The sequence below is a fragment of the Biomphalaria glabrata genome, chromosome 2 (genome assembly GCF_947242115.1).
Source record: "Biomphalaria glabrata chromosome 2, xgBioGlab47.1, whole genome shotgun sequence".
Lineage (NCBI taxonomy): Eukaryota > Metazoa > Mollusca > Gastropoda > Planorbidae > Biomphalaria > Biomphalaria glabrata.
Window position 1 is genome coordinate 22,489,061 of NC_074712.1, and position 24,270 is coordinate 22,513,330.

The following is a 24,270-nucleotide window of genomic DNA, read 5'->3' on the forward strand; positions in this document are numbered from 1 at the left end:
AATGGACTAGCCTCTCATTGAAAGACAACAATTAAAGAATGGACTAGCCTAATCGTTGAAAGACAACATTAAAGAATGTACTAGCCTAATCGTTGAAAGACAACAATTAAAGAATGGACTAGCCTAATCGTTGAAAGACAACATTAAAGAATGTACTAGCCTAATCGTTGAAAGACAACAATTAAAGAATGGACTAGCCTCTCATTGAAAGACAACAATTAAAGAATGGACTAGCCTAATCGTTGAAAGACAACAATTAAAGAATGGACTAGCCTCTCATTGAAAGACAACAATTAAAGAATGGACTAGCCTCTCATTGAAAGAAAACATTAAAGAATGGACTAGCCTCTCATTGAAAGACAACATTAAAGAATGGACTAGCCTCTCATTGAAAGACAACAATTAAAGAATGGACTAGCCTCTCATTGAAAGACAACAATTAAAGAATGGACTAGCCTAATCGTTGAAAGACAACATTAAAGAATGGACTAGCCTAATCGTTGAAAGACAACAATTAAAGAATGGACTAGCCTCTCATTGAAAGACAACAATTAAAGAATGGACTAGCCTCTCATTGAAAGACAACAATTAAAGAATGGACTAGCCTAATCGTTGAAAGACAACATTAAAGAATGGACTAGCCTCTCATTGAAAGACAACAAATAAAGAATGGACTAGCCTCTCATTGAAAGACAACAAATAAAGAATGGACTAGCCTCTCATTGAAAGACAACAAATAAAGAGGGACTAGCCTAATCGTTGAAAGACAACATTAAAGAATGGACTAGCCTAATCGTTGAAAGACAACATTAAAGAATGGACTAGCCTAATCGTTGAAAGACAACAAATAAAGAATGGACTAGCCTCTCATTGAAAGACAACATTAAAGAATGGACTAGCCTCTCATTGAAAGACAACATTAAAGAATGGACTAGCCTCTTATTGAAAGACAACAATTAAAGAATGGACTAGCCTCTCATTGAAAGACAACAAATAAAGAATGGACTAGCCTCTCATTGAAAGACAACAATTAAAGAATAGACTAGCCTCTCATTGAAAGAAAACAATTAAAGAATGGACTAGCCTAATCGTTGAAAGACAACATTAAAGAATGGACTAGCCTCTCATTGAAAGACAACAATTAAAGAATGGACTAGCCTCTCATTGAAAGACAACATTAAAGAATGGACTAGCCTCTTATTGAAAGACAACAATTAAAGAATGGACTAGCCTCTCATTGAAAGACAACAATTAAAGAATGGACTAGCCTAATCGTTGAAAGACAACATTAAAGAATGGACTAGCCTCTCATTGAAAGACAACAATTAAAGAATAGACTAGCCTCTCATTGAAAGACAACAAATAAAGAATGGACTAGCCTCTCATTGAAAGACAACAAATAAAGAATGGACTAGCCTCTCATTGAAAGACAACAGATAAAGAATGGACTAGCCTCTCATTGAAAGACAACAAATAAAGAATGGACTAGCCTAATCGTTAAAAGACAACAAATAAAGAATGGACTAGCCTCTCATTGAAAGATAACATTAAAGAATGGACTAGCCTCTCACTGAAAGACAACATTAAAGAATGGACTAGCCTCTCATTGAAAGACAACAATTAAAGAATGGACTAGCCTCTCATTGAAAGACAACAAATAAAGAATGGACTAGCCTAATCGTTAAAAGACAACAAATAAAGAATGGACTAGCCTCTCATTGAAAGATAACATTAAAGAATGGACTAGCCTCTCACTGAAAGACAACATTAAAGAATGGACTAGCCTCTCATTGAAAGACAACAATTAAAGAATGGACTAGCCTCTCACTGAAAGACGACATTAAAGAATGGACTAACCTCTCATTGGAAGTGATTCTATTCAATGCAAAAGACAGAAAGGAATGAAGAAAGACGGTCGATTGTAACTAAAGGATTGGTGAAGGTAATATAAAGTCTTCATTTCCTGTGGTCATCGGTTGATGACTGACCAGTACTTCCTCTATATTTCCTCCACCAACTGTAACGTAGTAGAACTCCTCCAGAACATGCATTTTGTCGGTCCAGTCCCGTGGCGTCTCTTTGTGTCAAGCTGATCATACACTTTTACTTTGTCTAGTACATTCAGACATCACACTCAAAGGGCACAAACTCTAGGAGATCCACTCTTTCAACTACGTAAATAAGTCCAATCAAAAAGTTTTAACCACAAATAAAAAGGGGGCACTAAGAAAGGACCAGAATTTTAAAAAAATATAATGGACTAGACTCAATCTGTTTTCAGCAGTGAGAAGACTAAAAGAACCTGACCAGATAAAATTATGGCGACCAGTATATGTCATTGCAAAATGTGTACGATAGATAAAAGCCAGGAGTGTGAACGTACTCATGGTACTGTATTGTGTGGACTCTGTGACATGGATTTAGGTGAATCTTTCATCTCATAACTTTCTCATGACTTACGTCGTAGAAGCGCTGTGACAGTTCACATGAGGGCGCACACACGCGCACAACACAGTCTGTGTACATTTACACAATGGACACGTTAGATCTAATTACAGAATGGTTGGACAATGGTGTCATAGAATGTCGTAACACATATAAGCACGTTCCATCTACTGCTTTATACATTGGTAGAGTTTAAAGAAGTTCTTGGTCATTTAAACATAAATACATTTTTCAAAATGTTATTTTATTACATGTACTGATGAGCAGCGATAAACAACAAGATTATTTTAATGACACATTTGTCTGTGACATAGCCACGTCTAATAGATGTCAGAACACCTGCATGGTCAGAAGCAGACTGCTAGGATCTTGGAGACCGCACGTGAATACTCTAGTGTACAAAAAAAAAATCAATCCACATTAATAAATCATTTTTTCCATTCTTGCTAAACGAAGCGTTTCTATGTTAGAACTGAACTATTGAGATGTAGTTGAACAAGCCACAAGTTTGTCTACGTAACAGGGAAACGAAATGCGTGGGTTGAATAAAATAATGTGTAGAGTTGAACATTGTAGCCGCCAGTACGCAACAAAATAAGCGCATATAAAAACAAACAAACTTTAAGCTGAGTTACTTCCCTTTGTTCGAGACTTTCCTCTCAAGTAGCAGGCATCACTAATGTTGAAGCCCTCCCTCTCTCTCCTGGCTCTCTCCCGTAGCTGGCTACACCAACCCCATGCTATCAAACTGTGCTGACGAGAATCTCCCTTGAATACTGTGTTTTCATGTGTATAGAATCGATGTATTTTGTTTTGGCTTTGAACATTCTCAAAACATCTTGGTTCAATGGACGATTGATTCCTTGGTAAGATTTGTTCATGCAAGCTGGATGATAAACAAATTTCAAGTTGGTGATTGTCACAAGTTTTGAGAGATTTCATGTCTTCCCGGTGAACCAATTCGATGTGTATTTGTGGTCTATGGGAGTCAAACAGCTGAAAACTTTGATCCAAACCCAATGACCTCCTTGTTGTAATATCGGTAGAGAGGTAGGTGCATATTTCTTTTTATATTTCTCCATGAAATGACAGTATTGTGTATGTTTTAAACTCTACCATGTTTTGGTATTACTAGTTTATTACATAGTTCTCAAATGTTCTTGTGTATTATATTAATAATTCATGATCGTCTGTGTCTAAGTAGGTAGGAAGTCTTTGGGTTTTCTTCAGCCATTGCCATGTAGGCTGTATACATCATCCACTGAAAGAGAATAAGAGAGAGAGAGAAAGGAAGACAGAGAGAGAAGGAGAGAGACAAAGAAAGAGAGAGAAAGAAAGTGAGAGAGAGAGGGAGAGAATTGAGAAAAAAGAGGTGAGAGAGATGCACAGAATGAATGTTCAAATTAAATACCGGAACATGTAACTGAAACAGAAACATGTGAAACGTAAGACATCAATGTTGATTTATCAACAGCACCATGGAGTCAGTTTTTACACAAAGTACACATCAACACCCAGTTGAAACATTATCAACTTGTAACATTGATCATCAATATTTGAATAATCAACATTGATAACAATTTAATAATAACAAGTGAATTAACAACATTGTTAATAATTTGATTTATCAACATTGATAATAAATGAATTATCAACATAGATAATAAGTGCATTTATAGCATTGTTAGTTAATAAGAGAATAATAGATTATAATAATAAATGAACTATCGATTTGTAAATAAACCATTTATGTTTGAATTCTGAATATGTAAGAAGATATCAATTGATAATTGTTTGTTTTACATGTTTAGGATGTCCCTTCACACGCGCAGATTGTAATGTCTTAGCCCAGTTCTCCTACAGTAGGGAGGGATGGGCAGGGTACGATACTACATTTCAGAGTGCATACGACCTGGCAGCCCTAATGTAAAGGAAAGCAATATTATAAGATTGTACATATAAGTCGTTTAATTATTTTACAGATTTAAATGTAGATACTTGGCTCTACTATAGTTCATGCTACTTTTACAATATTTCTATGCAACTTGTACCTTCGTAAACATTTGGGCGGGAAATACCTGGGTGTCAGAAACCTTCACACAAATATCGAAAACGGCTCTAACGACTTTGCGAGAAATTTGATAGTTGATGTATATCGCTAGGAAATGAATTACTGACTCGTGGCCACACGTTATAATTTTTGAAAGTAAACTAAAGAATGTAATTTAAATATGACTAGAGAAAGAGAATGAGAACATATTTCTCTTGAATGGACAATACGTCATTGTAGAGTTTTCTTCTCGCCAGCTTTTTGCTGCTGAGCTGTAAGCTCTTTTGCAGACTGTGCCAAGGAATAAATAGTGTGCTGTTCTCTTCAGTTGTTCAGAACGGCTTAACAGAGTGTTGGTTATGTTGGGCTGGAGTGGTAGTAGGGTCTGCCTAAAGTGGATTTGGAAGGGGTAGGAGATTTTGAGCATCGCCTTCTAAATTTAAATCTAAAAGTCTATCATCGGAATAGTATACAATCTAGCAAATCTATACATTCGATTGACCAGGAGTCTTTCTCGAGGAACGGGGCTTGAATGTTATTTAGAGATAAAATAAATAATCGCTGTGTAAGTTGTATAAAGAGGTCATGTCTTTTTTTTTAAATACATTCTTTAACTGATTGGGCAGGGTTGGATTTAAGGCAGGGCAGGAGGGGTTACAGGGGCATCCACAAGAATGGGGCCTTCACAAAAGAGATAGAAGTATACCCGAATTTTGACCAGACAAAAGTTAAAAAAAAAACAAACTACTAACTACAGCTGCTTATTTACGTCAAGCCGTTGACCAAGGGTCTTATTCAGCCTTACCTTCACCTTCACAAACTCAAAAAAGTATGAATTACAAATATTTTTTAAAAAGAAAGCGAGATTAAATGTACATGACATCTATGTCTTCTCAGCTTGCTTTTAGATATACGTATACTCGTAAGTGGATTTCTTTTAAAGCTTTCGGAAATTTGAAAGGGCCTCAATAGAAAAAAATCTTGCCCCGGGGCCTACACATACTTAATTAAAACTGGCCCTGGATAATAATTTGCAAAGTTTCGCTTGATCAGAGAATGGGAAATGGGACATATAATGTGTAAGCCTACAAGATTTCACCCAGGCGGAAAGAGTTAATCTTATCTTATATAATACAGACGTTACTTCAAAAAAGAAGATGATAACGTCCCACGCGTCATGCATCTAGTCATGCCTGTTGGCTTGCCTCTTGAGCTTAATGGAGCCATCCATGTTGCAGTCAGCAATGGTCGCTTCCTTCTTCTCCTCCAATTGACCTTCACCTGGTTGCATGGACGTCGTGCTTTCATCGCAATCCTGTTTTCCTGGCTGGCTCAGGCAACCCATTCCATGCTCTAGGGAAGAATGAGCATTTGTATAAATTTTTCCTAGCATATGGAATGAGGAATGTGTCTTTATCTTTGTGTCTTTCTGAGTATTTTATATAATACAGTAGATGTATTTGAAGATTACGGTTCAATGTTTTACGTTTAATTGCTACTTTACTTTAAATGGTTTATTTTTTAAAAAAAGAAGGAACTTTAAAATAAAATAAACTGAAGATATGTTTCAGTTCTTTGTGAGTCGACTTGAAGAAGTTGATCAACTTATTTTTAATAGACTTCATCTTTGACTCTCTCTTTTACTCAGCTAGTGATGTTGAGGTCGTGACTTTTTGAAACATGTAACTCATAACTGTGTTCCGTTTTCAGATCGAGTCAGATCCCTTTAAGCCATTCTTAGTGTCCAGGGAGCATAGAGAAGCCAATCTAAGCACTTGGTTATAAAGTGTAGTCCTTGCACTTCAGACTTAAACAGAAACAAAACAACATGCTTAGAGACAAGAAGACAGCTAGCTTATGTTGACAACTATCCAACTACTAACCCCAGGAAATCCGTATAATAGATTTATATTGCGAATTGCACTAAACGGATTAGCTTAAATAAACATTTATTAAGTAAATTGAAATTCCAAGTATAGTTTATATGTTTAAGCCAATGGTTTTAAAATTATATGTTTATAAGTTTCTTTTCATTACATTTTAAAACTCCTCTCAGGCTAAGCAGGGCCAGCCTTCAACGCTAACCCTAACCCTTGTTCTAGCTAGCTAGTATAGTATAGTATAGTATAGTATAGTATAGTATAGTATAGTATAGTATAGTACAGTATAGTATAGTATAGTATAGTATAGTATAATATAGTATAGTATTGTATACTTTTATTATTCTACCTTGATAATAAAATACGTTATAAATTTTTAAAAAATATTTGAGGGGAAAAAGGTAGAAGTTATTTAAAATAAATACTTTTCTTGAACGAAATGTCGAATGATTGAAATGTTGGGTGAACGAAATGTCGGGTGAACGAAATGTTCGGTGAACGAAATGTTCGGTGAACGAAATGTCGAATGATTGAAATGTTCGGTGAACGAAATGTCGAATGATTGAAATGTTGGGTGAACGAAAAGTCGGGTGAACGAAATGTCCATCAATAAATTGTCATGTTACCCTTTAAGTATGAGACCATCCCGCCATTGTGAATGTACTCATTTCTTGTATTAAGCATTTATTTAACGACGTCAGACTTGTGCATCATTCACCTGGAAACATGGGCAATTAATGTTAGCATAGGGAGGCTATCACAACTTAGGAGTGGGGTGGGGGATTTTTTTTTTAAACTAAGCCTATCTCTAATGATGACCCTAACCCTAAGCCTATCTCTAAGGATTACTCTAACCCTAAGCCTATCTCTAAGGATGACTCTAACCCTAAGCCTATCTCTAAGGATGACTCTAACCCTAAGCCTATCTCTAACGATGACTCTAACCCTAAGCCTATCTCTAACGATGACTCTAACCCTAAGCCTATCTCTAACGATGACTCTAACCCTAAGCCTATCTCTAACGATGACTCTAACCCTAAGCCCCAGAAAATCGTCTATTTTGAGACCTTCTCCCCTTAGACGTGAAGCTGTCTAAGAAAACACTGTAAGTTCCATTATTAAACAAAAGTATTGCTCTTCTTTTGATGGAATTCCAGTAGGTTAGTCTACAACGTAGAGATAGTGTAGACTTGTTTAGAACATACAAGAATTACTTGGTCATTTGATACCATTGCGTTTGGTTGCAGTCAAGAATATAAGAATCTAACGTTATGTACATTTTAAATAGTTTGTTATCATTATAGAGTTATTCTTTTAGAAAAAAAAAAGTTATTTGCCAAAAGTAGTGTGATGATGTGTTGGTTTCTGTCGAGATTTGCCAGGCCACACGTCGCTAGCGAGCCGCCTAGTGTCAACCCCTCATCTAGTTGATGAGGAACTTTCCAACACAGAGGTCAGTGAAAAGCAAAGTTTTCATTTCTGGAATCTGAACCATTTTTTGAATAGGCCACTAGTCCAATGGACAAAGTTTAGATTTTTTTTTAGTTGTCAATCAAGGCTCACGTTTGTATTGTCAATCAAGACTCATGTTTGTATTGTCAATCAAGGCTCATGTTTGTATTGTTAATCAAGGCTCATGTTTGTATTGTCAATCAAGACTCATATTTGTATTGTCAATCAAGGCTCATGTTTGTATTGTCAATCAAGGCTCATGTTTGTATTGTCAATCAAGACTCATATTTGTATTGTCAATCAAGGCTCATGTTTGTATTGTCAATCAAGGCTCATGTTTGTATTTTTAATCAAGGCTCATGTTTGTATTGTCAATCAAGGCTCATGTTTGTATTGTCAATCAAGACTCATGTTTGTATTGTCAATCAAGGCTCATGTTCGTATTGTCAATCAAGGCTCATGTTTGTATTGTCAATCAAGGCTTATGTTTGTATTGTCAATCAAGGCTCATGTTTGTTTTGTCAATCAAGGCTCATGTTTGTATTGTCAATCAAGGCTCATGTTTGTATTGTCAATCAAGGCTCATGTTAGAACTCTTTCTGATGTAGGTCATGTGTTTGCTGAGACTTGAAGAGCGTATTTCAAACGAGTCATCGTTTGCAGTGGTAAGACATTGAAATGTTTCAAACTCAAGTGACCAGTACTGTCTGTTTTGTAAGACAACATGCATCTAAATCATATTCACTGAGTGATCCAAAGTTCTTCAATTAAGACCAATAATATAATTATTAGCATGCTTGAGAGTCTTTGCCGACAGTATTTCATGACATTAATTTTAGGACTCCCTGGTCGAACATGACTTACAGATTAAAAAAACAAACTTCCTCCTAGTGAGTGACTAAAAAAAAAGACTTCCTCCTAGTGAGTCACTAAAAAAAAAGACTTCCTCCTAGTGAGCCACTAAAAAAAGAAGAGTTCCTTCTAGTGAGCCACTAAAAAAAGAAGAGTTCCTTCTAGTGAGCCACTAAGAGTTCCTTCTAATGAGACACTAAAAAAAGAAGAGTTCCTTCTAGTGAGCCATTAAAAAAAGAAGAGTTCCTTCTAGTGAGCCATTAAAAAAAGAAGAGTTCCTTCTAGTGAGCCACTAAGAGTTCCTTCTAGTGGGCAACTAAAAAAAGAAGAGTTCCTTCTAGTGAGACACTAAAAAAAGAAGATTTCTTTCTAGTGAGCCACTAAAAAAAGAAGAGTTCCTTCTAGTGAGCCACTAAGAGTTCCTTCTAGTGAGCCACTAAAAAAAGAAGAGTTCCTTCTAGTGAGCCACTAAGAGTTCCTTCTAGTGAGACACTAAAAAAAGAAGAGTTCCTTCTAGTGAGCCACTAAAAAAAGAAGAAGTCCTTCTAGTGAGCCACTAAGAGTTCCTTCTAGTGGGCCATTAAAGAAGAAGAGTTCCTTCTAGTGGGCCACTAAAAAAAGAAGAGTTCCTTCTAGTGAGCCACTAAAAAAAGAAGAGTTCCTTCTAGTGAGCCACTAAAAAAAAAAGTTCCTTCTAGTCAGCCATTAAAAAAAGACTTCCTTCTAGTGAGCCACTAAAAAAGAAGAGTTTCTTCTAGTGGGCCACTAAAAAAAGAAGAGTTCCTTCTAGTGAGCCACTAAGAGTTCCTTCTAGTAGGCTACTAAAACAAGAAGAGTTCCTTCTAGTGGGCCACTAAAAAAGAAGAGTTCCTTCTAGTGGGCCACTAAAAAAAGAAGAGTTCCTTCTAGTGAGCCACTAAGAGTTCCTTCTAGTGGGCCACTAAAAAAAGAAGAGTTCCTTCTAGTGGGCCACTAAAAAAAGGAGAGTTCCTTCTAGTGAGCCACTAAGAGTTCCTTCTAGTGGGCCACTAAAAAAAAGAAGAGTTCCTTCTAGTGGGCCACTAAAAATAGAAGAGTTCCTTCTAGTGAGCGACTAAGAGTTCCTTCTAGTGGGCCACTAAGAGTTCCTTCTAGTGGGCCACTAAAAAAAGAAGAGTTCCTTCTAGTGAGCCACACTAAAAAAAAAGTTCCTTCCAGTGAGCCACTAGGAGTTCCTTCTAGTGAGCCACTAAGAGTTCCTTCTAGTGGGCCACTAAGAGTTCCTTCTAGTGGGCCACTAAAAAAAAAATTCCTTCTAGTGAGCCACACTAAAAAAAAGTTCCTTCTAGTGAGCCACTAAGACTTCCTTCTAGTGGGCCATTAAAAAAGAAGAGTTCCTTCTAGTGAGCCACTAAAAAAAGAAGAGTTCCTTCTAGTGGGCCACTAAAAAAAAATTCCTTCTATTGAGCCACACTAATAAAAAGTTCCTTCTAGTGAGCCACTAAGACTTCCTTCTAGTGGGCCATTAAAAAAGAAGAGTTCCTCCTAGTGAGCCACTAAAAAAAGAAGAGTTCCTTCTAGTGAGCCACTAAGAGTTAATTCTAGTGGGCCATTAAAAAGAAGAGTTCCTTCTAGTGAGCCACTAAAAAAAGAAGAGTTCCTTCTAGTGAGCCACTAAGAGTTCCTTCTAGTGGGCAATTAAAGAAGAAGAGTTCCTTCTAGTGGGCCACTAAAAAAAGAAGAGTTCCTTCTAGTGAGCCACTAAAAAAAAGAAGAGATCCTTCTAGTGAGCCACTAAAAAAAAACAGTCCCTTCTAGTCAGCCATTAAAAAAAAAGACTTCCTTCTAGTGGGCCACTAAAAAAAGAAGAGTTCCTTCTAGTGGGCCACTAAAAAAAGACGAAGAGTTCCTTCTAGTGAGCCACTAAGAGTTTCTTCTAGTGGGCCACTAACAAAAGAAGAGTTCCTTCTAGTGGGCCACTAACAAAAGAAGAGTTTCTTCTAGTGGGCCACTAAAAAAAGAAGAGTTCCTTCTAGTGAGCGACTAAGAGTTTCTTCTAGTGGGCCACTAAGAGTTCCTTCTAGTGGGCCTCTAAAAAAAGAAGAGTTCGTTCTAGTGAGCCACACTAAAAAAAAAGTTCCTTCTAGTGAGCCACACTAAAAATCAAAAGTTCCTTCTAGTGAGCCACACTAAAAAAAAGTTCCTTCTAGTGAGCCACACTAAAAAAAAAAGTTCCTTCTAGTGAGCCACACTAAAAAAAAAAGTTTCTTCTAGTGAGCCACTAAGAGTTCCTTCTAGTGGGCCACTAAAAAAAGTTCCTACTAGTGAGCCACACTAAAAAAAGTTCCTTATAGTGAGCCACACTAAAAAACAAAAGTTCCTTCTAGTGAGCCACACTAAAAAAAAAGTTCCTTCTAGTGAGCCACTAAAAAAAGTTCCTTCTAGTGAGACACACTAAAAAAAAGTTCCTTCTAGTGAGCCACACTAAAAAAAAAGTTCCTTCTAGTGAGCCACACTAAAAAAAAAGTTCCTTCTAGTGAGCCACACTAAAAAAAGTTCCTTCTAGTGAGCCACACTAAAAAAAGTTCCTTCTAGTGAGCCACACTAAAAAAAAAGTTCCTTCTAGTGAGCCACACTAAAAAAAAAAGTTCCTTCTAGTGAGCCACACTAAAAAAAAAGTTCCTTCTAGTGAGCCACACTAAAAAAAAAAGTTCCTTCTAGTGAGCCACACTAAAAAAAAAGTTCCTCCTAGTGAGCCACACTAAAAAAAAAAGTTCCTTCTAGTGAGCCACACTAAAAAAAAAAGTTCCTTCTAGTGAGCCACACTAAAAAAAAAAGTTCCTTCTAGTGAGCCACACTAAAAAAAAAAGTTCCTCCTAGTGAGCCACATTAAAAAAAAAGACTTCCTCCTAGTGAGCCACTAAACTGAACATTTAGATGAGACAGCCAGTATGCAGTGCAACCCTTGCTCCACTCTATCACCTGTTTCACGTCCGCCGAATGGAACTCATCCCGAAATAGTTGGGCTTCTAACCGTGTACTTAGTCTACAGTTGGAGGATTTCCTTTGTTTGTTCCTACTGTTGGTGTGATGGTGGTTGGGGGATGGGGTGGGGGAGTGTTGTGTTACCTGGAACAGAGACGCCTTTGTAATTAGTTTTATAGTTAAGCTTCTTTCACAGAGACACACACCTATTTAACTGACACACTCACACACTTTATCTATACTCGTACTCAGTGTGTTTACCTCAAAGGTAAGCTAGATAGATTTCATTCCAAAACACTGGAGCAGGTAACTTTGGAGGAGGAGGGGGTGAGAAGGCACTTTAAAAAAAAGTGTGTGTGTGTGTGTGTGGTCCCATTATTAACAAGCGAAATATAAAAAAAACTAGTCGACACACGGCGTAGCATACGCCGCTATTTTGCAGGGCCGGCCTTAGGACACTGCAACCTATGCGACCGCAATGGGACAAGCACTTTCATAGGACCCGCTCTAATTCTAGGTGTAAAATTATTAAATTAAATCATTTATAACTTATAACTGACTTTCCGCGGCCTCCTGATTGACCAGCAGCTCCTGGAAATTTCATGAAATGGCAAAGTATACGATAAAGTCCTGGAAAGCTCCTAAATGATTAAAATGTTTTGAAAACTCCTAAATGATTAAAATGTTTTGAAAACTCATACAAATGTCATGAAATATATAGACAAACATTGTTATTTTGAGGTGTCATTCAATATGGAAAACGCCAATCCTACGCGCGATAAAAAAAACGGCATTATGCAATACCTGTAACTGTGGAATCTGATGAAAGAAGCTTCATGCGCCTCAAGATAGAATGAAACATTAGGTCATTCTCGCTATTGAGCGGGATCTATGTAGGAAACAGAATTATTATGATATTCTGTATGACTTTGCTACATGCAAGGCTCGTAAAGTAATTCTCTACGTAGAAAAGAATGAATATAATGCAAAGACGAATTTATTTTCTAATACAAACTCCTAATTTTCACTTATTATCCGTATCCCTAAATTTACAAGGGGTAACTCTAGTCCGACATGCAGAAATAAAAGCGTGATCTTTCCATGACTTCTTGGTCACAATGGTTAAGTCCGGCCCTTCTATTTAGTGACGGGTGAATAGTAGTGAATACTACTTATTCTCCCTTCCCCTCTTTTGTTTTCGCCTCTAAAGTGGGGTAACTCTAGTCCGACTAGCAGAAATAAAAGAGTGATCTTTACCTTACTTGTTGGTGTTCAAGCTGTTGAGCCATGAAGAGAATTATATATATAAGATATTTTTAATACAGTTTATATAAGGGAAAGAACAGCACAAAATCTCATATTTCAATACTGCAAGATTTATCTCCTGTTTCCTTTGAAACAAAATTTTAAAATTGAAACTAATTAACACTAAATGTTTTTTTTTTTATTTGATTCATGTGTTGTCATTGACACTCAATAATTATGCACATCCGAGAATGGGAAGTGGGAGAAATAACATGTACAGACAGAGTGAGCTGGCATAAACTTTGTCCAAATGCATGTTTACTCTTTACAAATATTTCTTTAAACTAATTCAGTTAAATCATAGTACATAGTGGACATTTAAAAAGAAAAAAACAAGGTGTAAACTTCTTACGCAAAGTAACGGTAAATATCAAGAAGGGATAAAAATAATTTGCTAATAGAAATTTCAAATTCAGATTCGATGGTCAGTAATCATCATCCAGTCATACAAACATTTTGAGACTCCTTGGTCAGTAATCATCATCCAGTCATACAAACATTTTGAGACTCCTTGGTCAGTCATCATCATCCAGTCATACAAACATTTTGAGACTCCTTGGTCAGTCATCATCATCCAGTCATACAAACATTTTGAGACTCCTTGGTCAGTCATCATCATCCAGTCATACAAACATTTTGAGACTCCTTGGTCAGTAATCATCATCCAGTCATACAAACATTTTGAGACTCCTTGGTCAATCATCATCATCCAGTCATACAAACATTTTGAGACTCCTTGGTCAATCATCATCATCCAGTCATACAAACATTTTGAGACTCCTTGGTCAATCATCATCATCCAGTCATACAAACATTTTGAGACTCCTTGGTCAATCATCATCATCCAGTCATACAAACATTTTGCATGGATATTTAATTACAAAATCTCTACATTTCAAAGACAAACTTGGACACCCACATTGAAATCTTAACCAAAAAAAAAAAACAAAAAGTCCAGCCCAAGTGTCTTAAGCCTGAGCTGATTCCCAGAGTCAAGCCGCTTACAAGACAGCAGTGTCTGGTGTTGACCAACTAGAGTGCCGTCCCTTATTTGAACCACGTGCCAATTAATTGGAAGCACGTTTTTGGGGGGACAATTTAAGTTTTTTTTTTAAATTTTGTTTTTTTTAAATGTCAAGATTGCTGTACAGCCGAGAACAGACAAATGGACATATTCTCTTTTCAGCAACTCTTTTTTTATTTTGCTAATCTAGATCTCACGTTCCCTTCTCTTTCTACTCACACTAGTAGGATACAAACATCTATACTGTATCTCTCCCTCTCTCTCTGTCTCTCTCTATATCACAGGCAGAACGGGGGGGGGGGCGGTTGGAGCTACGGCCCACGCGAAGTCGGCCGATCCGCCCCGAAATGAAGGCGGGCGAATTTTAGTAGAGAAATCACACTATTTATATACGAATTCTTTACTTAAGTTAAGAAATCTTCTATGTATTGATATTTTAACCTATTTTCGAATTATGTCACACACACCCTTTTTAATATGTTGGCCTTTTTAGTGGGGTGAGAGTGGGTGCATCAATCCCGTCCCCCTCCCCTCACCATTAACTTTCGAGTGAGTCGGTCCACTCTAACCTAAACCTTTTTATGCGTTTATACATAGGGTTAGGGTTTACTGGACGTTAGGGTTAGGGTTTACTGGACGTTAGGGATAGGGTTTACTGGACGTTAGGGTTTACTGGACGTTAGGGTTAGGGTTTACTGGACGTTAGGGTTAGGGTTTACTGGAGGTTAGGGTTAGGGTTTACTGGACGTTAGGGTTAGGGTTTAGAAAAAAAACGCCCCCACCCCCTCAAAAGTTCTGGATCCGCGCTAGAGCTCTCTTTCTCTCTCTCTCTCTCTGTCTCTCTCTCAGTCTCTCTCTGTCTCTCTCTGTCTCTCTCTCTGTCTTTCTCTCTGTCTCTCTTGTCTTTCTCTCTTATAGATGTGTAATGAATAAGAATGAATCTTATACACAAAACACTTACAAACACATTTTAAGGGCCAAAAACCAAGCCACAACTTTTATGTAATTCAATTATTTTCTGACAAGAATCAAATTCTTTGCTGACAGATCAATAGATTACTAGTATCAGTGTCTACCGTCTTGGTTATCGATCTCTAGAATGAGCTGTCGTTTGTAAGACAACTTTTACTCATCAATCAGAAGAAATGATGTCATAAATCAAATCTGGAGTAGCTCGTACGAAATAGAGATCTATTTCAACATTTTATTGGGTCAGAGGTCAGAGTTGACATCACGTAATCCAAGGGAGAGAAGCAACATTTCTTTTGTTAGTTTTCTTTCTGACATTCACCCACACAGAAAGTGTATTAGAAACATCCTGAGAAAGAATCATACATCTATACGTGTTGAGACACTAGGTCTTCACATTGTACCTCTAACCAGCTAGCCAATTCATACATGTATACGTGTTCATAGATCATACACTAGGTCTTCACATTGTACCTCTAACCAGCTAGCCAATTCATACATGTATACGTGTTGAGACACTAGGTCTTCACATTGTACCTCTAACCAGCTAGCCAATTCATACATGTATACGTGTTCAGACACTAGGTCTTCACATTGTACCTCTAACCAGCTAGCCAATTCATACATGTATACGTGTTCAGACACTAGGTCTTCACATTGTACCTCTAACCAGCTAGCTATTTCATACATGTATACGTGTTCAGACACTAGGTCTTTAGATTGTACCTCTGGCCAGCTAGTCCAATGAAACCCTTGTAGGGCGTCTTATTTTCTTAAACCTGACTTTCAACAAATTTCTTGTAAAACAAAAATGAACAGAATGTTTATTGATCATAAATGTAGATTTACAGGTTCGGCTTTACAAACTGCGAGACCCCTCGTCTATATTTTTAAAAATAACTAAATCATTATATCAACATTTATTCTACAACCAACTCAAATGCTTTAAGCGCCAGTGTGTTAATTAAAGTTACGTCAATTGTACGATACACTAAATATCATGGGCGTAGTCAATGGGGAGGGTGTTAGGGGTTCAACCCCCCCCCCCCAGAAACGAAATCCCTTGGGGGGCGCTCGGAATTTAGTGATTGATTTTTTGCTTTGATTTTGATTATTTTAGGCGAGATTTTAATACTAAACCATCACTTGCCCCAGCACATCCAAGGGTTTTTGAGTTGAATACCCCCTACCAGGGGTATTTGTAGTTAAATCCCCCTCTTCTATAAAACAAAACAAAAAATGCAAACGACCATCCCCAAATTCTAAGAGCACAGTTAATTAAGTATTTCATTTTTAACGCCCCTCTAAAATTTACGATAAACCCCCTCTTCTAAATAAAAAAAGCAAATTACACACTAAAATTATTTGAGCGTAGCCAAGCCCATTGGGGGTTTTGAGTTTAAACACCTCTCATACAGATGATTTTTTTTTAAAGTTTAAAACCCCTCCATATGGTTTTGAGTTTAAAATCCCCTTACAGAGCGTTTTGAGGTGGAAAACCTCTATCTTCATATATTATTCGAAAGCAAACTACAGTTACCGAATTCTATGACCATAGTTTAAAAAAAGAAAAAACAACAACAGATTTTTAAGTTTAAAACCCCCAACAGAAGATTTTGACGATAAAAATTCTCTTTTCTATATAAAATCTAAAGCAAAATACAGTCACCTAATTCCAAGAGTGTATTCAAGAGAGTTTACACATTTCTACCAGTGGCGGGGCTCCATTAATAAAGTGCAGTGAATAGTCATCTGCCGAAATGTGGCTCAACAAAGATGGCTAAGACAGATTTTAGGAGTCAGTTATAGAGATCGGGTCTAAATCAAGGAAATCCTATGCCGAACTGGGAGTCGACCCCTTAGTAAGATTGTGACAGAGCGTCGCATGAGGTTTGCGGGACAAAATAAATTACGCATAATAAGAGTTGCGATGACATCCTAGTTCAAATGGGCGCCACACATTCAAGGTGGTCCTCAGAGTAGGTGGGAAGAGGCTTCAGACATTACCAGTGACATTTTTTTGTGGAAGCAGCTTGACGGCAAATGCGCCGAACGGCGCGGGAGGGTCTAAGTAAGTAAAAAATAGCACATTAGGTTTTTGAAATAAAACTTTTTAATAGCAGGAAAATGCACTGTAGATATCTCAGAATATGTATTTTGTTGGCTTTCAATACCAGAAATAGTGCTTGGCGGCGATACCCCAGACCCCCTTGCTGGCAATGTCGGGGAGTCTACAATTTTCCCACTAACTCCAGGAAGAACCTATTCTAGGGCACAATAAACGTTTTCCGAAAGAATGAAGGGTCAGAATTTAATAAAGATTATGTACACGCACACACATACATACATATAATTTTTTTTTCGCTTATAAAAAATCCCCCCCATCCCAACCGAAAAAAAATCCTGGCTACGCCCATGCTAAATATGTTAACCCTTTTAGTCCTACTTATTTTAAAGCCTTTGACAAGAGCCATGCTTGATATGATATGTGGGGCCCCTGCCAGGCGCGAATCCCTATTAGAGCAGTCGGTAAAATTGGCGTAATTTAAGACTGCCTCTAAGATTTATGTAGAACCACAAGCCAAAAACTACTTTGAAAATTAAAAATCCAATACATCTTCATGTCTTTCTGTGAACGATGGTGTAATACACTTAAATAGAGATAATGTATCAATAATTGTCCTGAATACTATCCAATAGTTTTGATGATAACACTAGCACATTGTCGAACAGGACTACTTGCTAGATATGGATCACTAAGTCTGACACATTCTGACATCTTTCATTACTGACTCTCTGACATCTCTCACTACTGACTCTCTGACATCTCTCACTACTGACTCTCTGACATCTCTCACTACTGACTCTCTGACATCTCTCACTACTGACTCTCTGACATCTCTCACTACTGACTCTCTGACATCTCTCACTACTGACTCTCTGACATCTTTCACTACTGACTCTCTGACATCTCTCACTACTGACTCTCTGACATCTTTCACTACTGACTCTCTGACATCTCTCACTACTGACTCTCTGACATCTCTCACTACTGACTCTCTGACATCTCTCACTACTAACTCTCTGACATCTCTCACTACTGAATCTCTGACATCTCTCACTACTGACTCTCTGACATCTCTCACTATTGACTCTCTGACATCTCTCACTACTGACTCTCTGACATCTCTCACTACTTACTCTCTGACATCTCTCACTACTTACTCTCTGACAACTCTCACTACTGACTCTCTGACATCTCTCACTACTGACTCTCTGACATCTCTCACTACTGACTCTCTGACATCTCTCACTACTGACATTCTGACATCTCTCACTACTGACTCTCTGACATCTCTCACTACTGACTCTCTGACATCTCTCACTACTGACTCTATGACATCTCTCACTACTGACTCTCTGACATCTCTCACTACTGACTCTCTGACATCTCTCACTACTGACTCTCTGACATCTCTCACTACTGACTCTCTGACATCTCTCACTACTGACTCTCTGACATCTCTCACTACTGACTCTCTGACATCTCTCACTACTGACTCTATGACATTTCTCACTACTGACTTTATGACATCTCTCACTACTGACTCTTTGACATCTCTCACTACTGACTCTCTGACATCTCTCACTACTGACTCTCTGACATCTCTCACTACTGGCTCTCTGACATCTCTCACTACTGACTCTCTGACATCTCTCACTACTGACTCTCTGACATCTCTCACTACTGACTCTCTGACATCTCTCACTACTGACTCTATGACATCTCTCACTACTGACTCTATGACATCTCTCACTACTGACTCTATGACATCTCTCACTACTGACTCTATGACATCTTTCACTACTGACTCTATGACATCTCTCACTACTGACTCTATGACATCTAGTACTACTGACTCGATGACATCTTTCACTACTGACTCTCTGACATCTCTCACTACTGACTATCTGACATCTCTCACTACTGACTCTCTGACATCTTTCACTACTGACTCTCTGACATCTCTCACTACTGACTCTCTGACATCTCTCACTACTGACTCTCTGACATCTCTCACTACTGACTCTCTGACATCTCTCACTATTGACTCTCTGACATCTCTCACTACTGACTCTTTGACATCTTTCACTACTGACTCTCTGACATCTCTCACTACTTACTCTCTGACATCTCTCAATACTGACTATCTGACATCTCTCACTACTGACTCTCTGACATCTCTCACTACTGACTCTCTGACATCTTTCACTACTGACTCTCTGACATCTCTCACTACTGACTCTCTGACATCTCTCACTACTGACTCTGACTCTATGACATCTCTCACTACTGACTCTCTGACATCTTTCACTACTGACTCTCTGACATCTCTCACTACTGACTCTCTGACATCTCTCACTACTGACTCTCTGACATCTCTCACTACTGACTCTCTGACATCTCTCACTACTGACTCTATGACATCTTTCACTACTGACTCTATGACATCTCTCACTACTGACTCTCTGACATCTCTCACTACTGACTCTCTGACATCTCTCACTACTGACTCTATGACATCTCTCACTACTGACTCTATGACATCTCTCACTACTGACTCTATGACATCTAGTACTACTGACTCGATGACATCAAATAAAAATACTGGCTCTCTGAATCTTTCTACTGACTCTTTGGCGTCTCTTACTACTGACTTTCGACAAGTCCTGGTCACATTGAGAACGACTGTAAGGGGCACCGTCTAAATATACCCCCCTGACAGCCATTGATTCAAGTAGCCCCCTAACCCAGAATTCCTTGCTGCATTATGCTATGTTTCTCTTCTTCAAATATTGAAACTGCTCAGGGTCACTCCCCATCATTGCAAGCAGCTGAACATCTGAATAGTGACATACATCTCCATTAACTCTAAAACCTGTACAATGTCAATATTCAATCAATCTTAGTTTGAAAATATATTTAAAAACTGATCAAACATATAGCATGAACTATATCCTCTCTAGAATACTGAACTATCTCAAATCTCAAGTGTTTCTAGGACTTGTAAATATCTCAAACAAACCACGCGAGAAGATGGCGTTTATTTCTTGACGTTATTCTGACAACATTTTCTTTGATTTCAATTTATCTTCTAGCCAATAGGTCAGGTGTGTTCTTATCTGTTTCTGTCTCATTCTGTGTATGTCTTTCTGTATGTCATTGTCTGTCTCTCCAAAGCTACGTAACATTTAGTATTACGTTACACTAGAAGATGTAAAGGTCTTTTTCTGCTATTTTCATAATGTGTGTGGATTTGATTGACTAAAAGTTGAAGCGATGCAGTCTACTAATTGGCTTCAGTTAACTATTGTTAATTGTATTGATTTATTATCAATCAAGGAAACAGCTCCTATATCGATCACACAATTGGCTAGAAGATCATGTCCATTAATCTTGTGTTCCGAACCTTCAATTCTAGATGTAAATAAGATTTTACTCTGGAATCATTTAATTGCTCATTTCGTTCCGTCCGGGTTCATGTCATAGCACTGGATGGAATTGGTTACGCACGAGGAAACACAGGCTGGTTTACATTGAAGAAAAAAAAAGGCTCAACGCTTGGACGCACTTTATCGATGACCAGTTGGTCGCATTATTTCCACTTATAAAAACCTGATGGATGAAAGTGATGCTGAACTGATTAGTTGAATTGGTCATTGGATGTAGTTGAATTGGTCATTGGATGTAGTTGAATTGGTCATTGGATGTAGTTGAATTGGTCATTGGATGTAGTTGAATTGGTCATTGGATGTAGTTGAATTGGTCATTGGATGTATTCGAAGGGTCATAGGTTGTATTGGTTCAAGGTATTTATATACAGAGTCTCACAGTTAGTGAGTTTATCTAGTTCAAATCCCCCTGTTAACATTTTTGTTTAAGATTCAGAAAAAAAATAATTAAAAAAATAAAATTTTTGTTGAAAGCCTACATTTTTTAGAAAACAAAAGTGATGATTTGTCCTTTTCTTGGCTCTATGATACCAGTTCAATTTTTCAGCACCTTCTCCTTAAAATGATAATGAAATTTTGACTTCTTTCTTTTTGTGACTTAAACAACATTGTGTCACACTAAACACACACACACACACACCAGCAAGATATAATAAGGACACAAAGTCAAACATCAAAAGACAAACAACATTGACAATAAGAAAGACAAATTAGACAAAATAAACCACAACAGCTCATAATTTTGTATCAAAGACAAAGAACACAGACAATAACAGACAAACAACAAAGACAAAGAACATTGACAATAATAAAAACAAATCAGACAAAACAAGGTTACAAAGACAGTTTGTGTGGAAACACAAACTCAAAATCGGCCCCCGAAGTGGTCCACCCAGGAAGGCTTCAATATTTTCAGAAAGAATATCAGAATGAAATTCTATCAAAGGCAAATGACAGAGAAGAATGGAGAAAGAAAGTTGACCGATCATGTGTGGTACCCCAACGTTCCAGCAGACCAAGGGATAGGTGAAAGTGAAGGTTTGCATAAATGTGTTAAAAATATGGTAAAAAGTCATCACCCTTACTAAATAGCCTCCTGTGTTTGTTATTATTAAAAAAAAAGTTTCCCCTTTCAGGCCTTGTGATCTATGGGGCAGATGATGTTAAGGTCATCTGTTTCCTTGGCCAACGGTTAACGAGCAGGGTGTTATGTGGCAGCACAACGACCAACCGCCTTTACTTTCCCCAACTAAAGTCAGGTACCCATTACAGTTGGGTGGAATCAGGGGCGCCCTAAAAATCTCGAAATTCAAAACCCCAGTCTTCACCAGGATTCGAACCCAGGGCCTCAGGTTCGGAAGCCAAGCACTTAATCATTCGACCACCGCGCCCCCTTGTTTGTTACTATTAATACTGAATAATTGTAACAATGGTGTATGTTGATGAAAAAACTGCTTGAATAATTGATTTTAAAATTTTAATTTTTGCTTTTAGAAAAAAGTAGCCGTTGCATCAGAACTTTGAATTGACTAAAATATCATGATGTCGGATTCTCAATATCTTTTCTAGTTTACGAGATCTAAACGGGACGGACGGACAGACAAACCACACAAATCTAAAAGCGTCTTTTCCCCTTTCAGGGGTCGCTAAAAAGCAACTCATAGTTTTGTATCAGACAAATAAACTATGAGAGGGAACGTCGAAAAAAAAGAGAGAGAGAAAGAGAGAATGAGAAGAGAGAGAGAGAGAAAGATAAAGAGACAGAGAAAGAGAAATTGAAAAGCAAGAGAGAGAAAGATAAAGAGACAGAGCAAGAGAGAATGAAAAGCAAGAGAGAGAAAGATAAAGAGACAGAGAAGGAGGTATTGAGAAAGAAAGAGACAGAAAAAAAGAGACAGAGAAAGAGAGAATGAAAAGAGAGAGACAGAGAGAGAAAGATAAAGAGACAGTGAAAGAGAGAATGAAAAGAGAGAGAGACAAAGATAAAGAGACAGAGAAAGAGAGAATGAAAAGCAAGAGAGAGAAAGATAAAGAGACAGAGAAAGAGAGAATGAGAAGAGAGAGAGAGAAAGATAAAGAGACAGAGAAAGAGAGAATGAAAAGCAAGAGAGAGAAAGATAAAGAGACAGAGAAGGAGATATTGAGAAAGAAAGAGACAGAAAAAAAGAGACAGAGAAAGAGAGAATGAAAAGAGAGAGTGACAGAGAGAGAAAGATAAAGAGACAGAGAAAGAGAGAATGAAAAGAGAGAGAGACAAAGATAAAGAGACAGAGAAAGAGAATGAAAAGAGGGAGAGCGAGAGAAAGATAAAGAGACAGAGAAAGAGAGAATGAAAAGAGAGAGAGACAAAGATAAAGAGACAGAGAAAGAGAGAATGAAAAACAAGAGAGAGAGAGAGAAAGATAAAGAGACTGAGAATGAGATATTGAGAAAGAAAGAGAGAAAAAAGAGACAGAGAAATAGACTTAAAAAGACTTAGAATGAGACATTGGGAGAGAGAGAAATGGAGAGTGCCAGAAAAAAGAGAGAGAGACAGAAAAATGGCGACAGACAGAAACAGGAGAAAAAGAGACAAAATTAAGTGAGACAAAAAGAAAACATATCATAAAAGAAAAAGAGCGAGGCAGATGTTAAGGGTGTGGTTATTAAAAACAGCTCAACAAGATTTAAATTTGACCCGCTGGGCAAATGACCAGAACAAAACAAGGAGACCATAAGGTCACAGCGCGTTGAGAGAGATCAGGTCAGAGCCATTAGGAATGCAAGAAACCGCGAAGTGTTGCAGACACTCATGGTGGCTCTATACTTGACAAGAATCAATAATGACGATTTAAAGCCATACATGAAGTGGGCTATACAAACTTGAAGGTTTCGTGGTAGAAGACACAGTCATGACAATGGACCAAATCATCTAGAAGGCTATTACATCATAAATATATGAAAGCACAGAAACCATTGAATTCTAGGATGTCCTGTGGTGATGAGTTGCCTCAAGTAGCACATTGAAGATCAGCTCTGAACTAGGGATGAAAGTCAAGTATTGGTTCATTGAAATGCATCATAGTACAAGCCAGACTGAAAGTAATTCCTTGCAACTTAATTAAGGCTTTTTGTATTATTAATCTTAGCTTAAAGATTACATTGTACATTAGCCAACAAAAAATCTTTTTAATTAGCCAATAATACAATATGTATAGTTATCAATAAAAATGTGTACATTAGCTTATATAATGTGTATATTAACCGATTTTAAAAAGTGTAAATTCGCCCCCGCCCCACAGACATGTGTATATTTAGCCAACAAACACAAACAACTTTGTAACGTACATTAGCCAACTAAAAAGAGTCATCAACAAATATTACCGTATCATTAGTCCCCTCTTCCTTTCATATTTATACCCAGTAACTCAAAGAAATATTTACAGAGCTATTCTCTTCAACAACTTTCCACAGAGAAGTGAGCCAAATGTGTGTTTGCTAGCTCCCTTGGGACTCCCTGTCTGAATGGCGCCCTAACAGTGCTAGAGAGAAAACCAAGAATCGGAAACTCTTACTGAATATTGTTTCATACTCCTTCTACCTGAATACAACACAGCCCCCTAGCTGAATACAACACAGCCCCCTAGCTCCCTAGCTGAATACAACACAGCCCCCTAGCTGAATACAACACAACCCTATCGTTACATGAACAGTTGCCCTAGCAATAAGTTTGTTATTTTTTTCCTTCATTTATTTCCTCTGTACTATCTCGATCACTCACTCATGTCTCTCTTTCATTCACTCATTCACTCTGTCTCTCAGGGTACCTTCTTTCT

General features: G+C 37.7%; 1 protein-coding gene across 1 annotated transcript in view; it reads left to right on the forward strand.

Annotated features, from left to right (window-relative positions):
* The first annotated feature begins 3,123 nt into the window (after window positions 1–3,123).
* LOC106067947 (neuronal acetylcholine receptor subunit beta-3-like) overlaps window positions 3,124–24,270 on the forward strand; it is a 93,034-nt gene continuing 71,887 nt past the window's right edge. The window contains exon 1 of the mRNA XM_056019654.1: window positions 3,124–3,495. The gene's annotated coding sequence lies outside the window, so the exon portion shown is untranslated. The remainder of the gene's footprint in view (window positions 3,496–24,270) is intronic.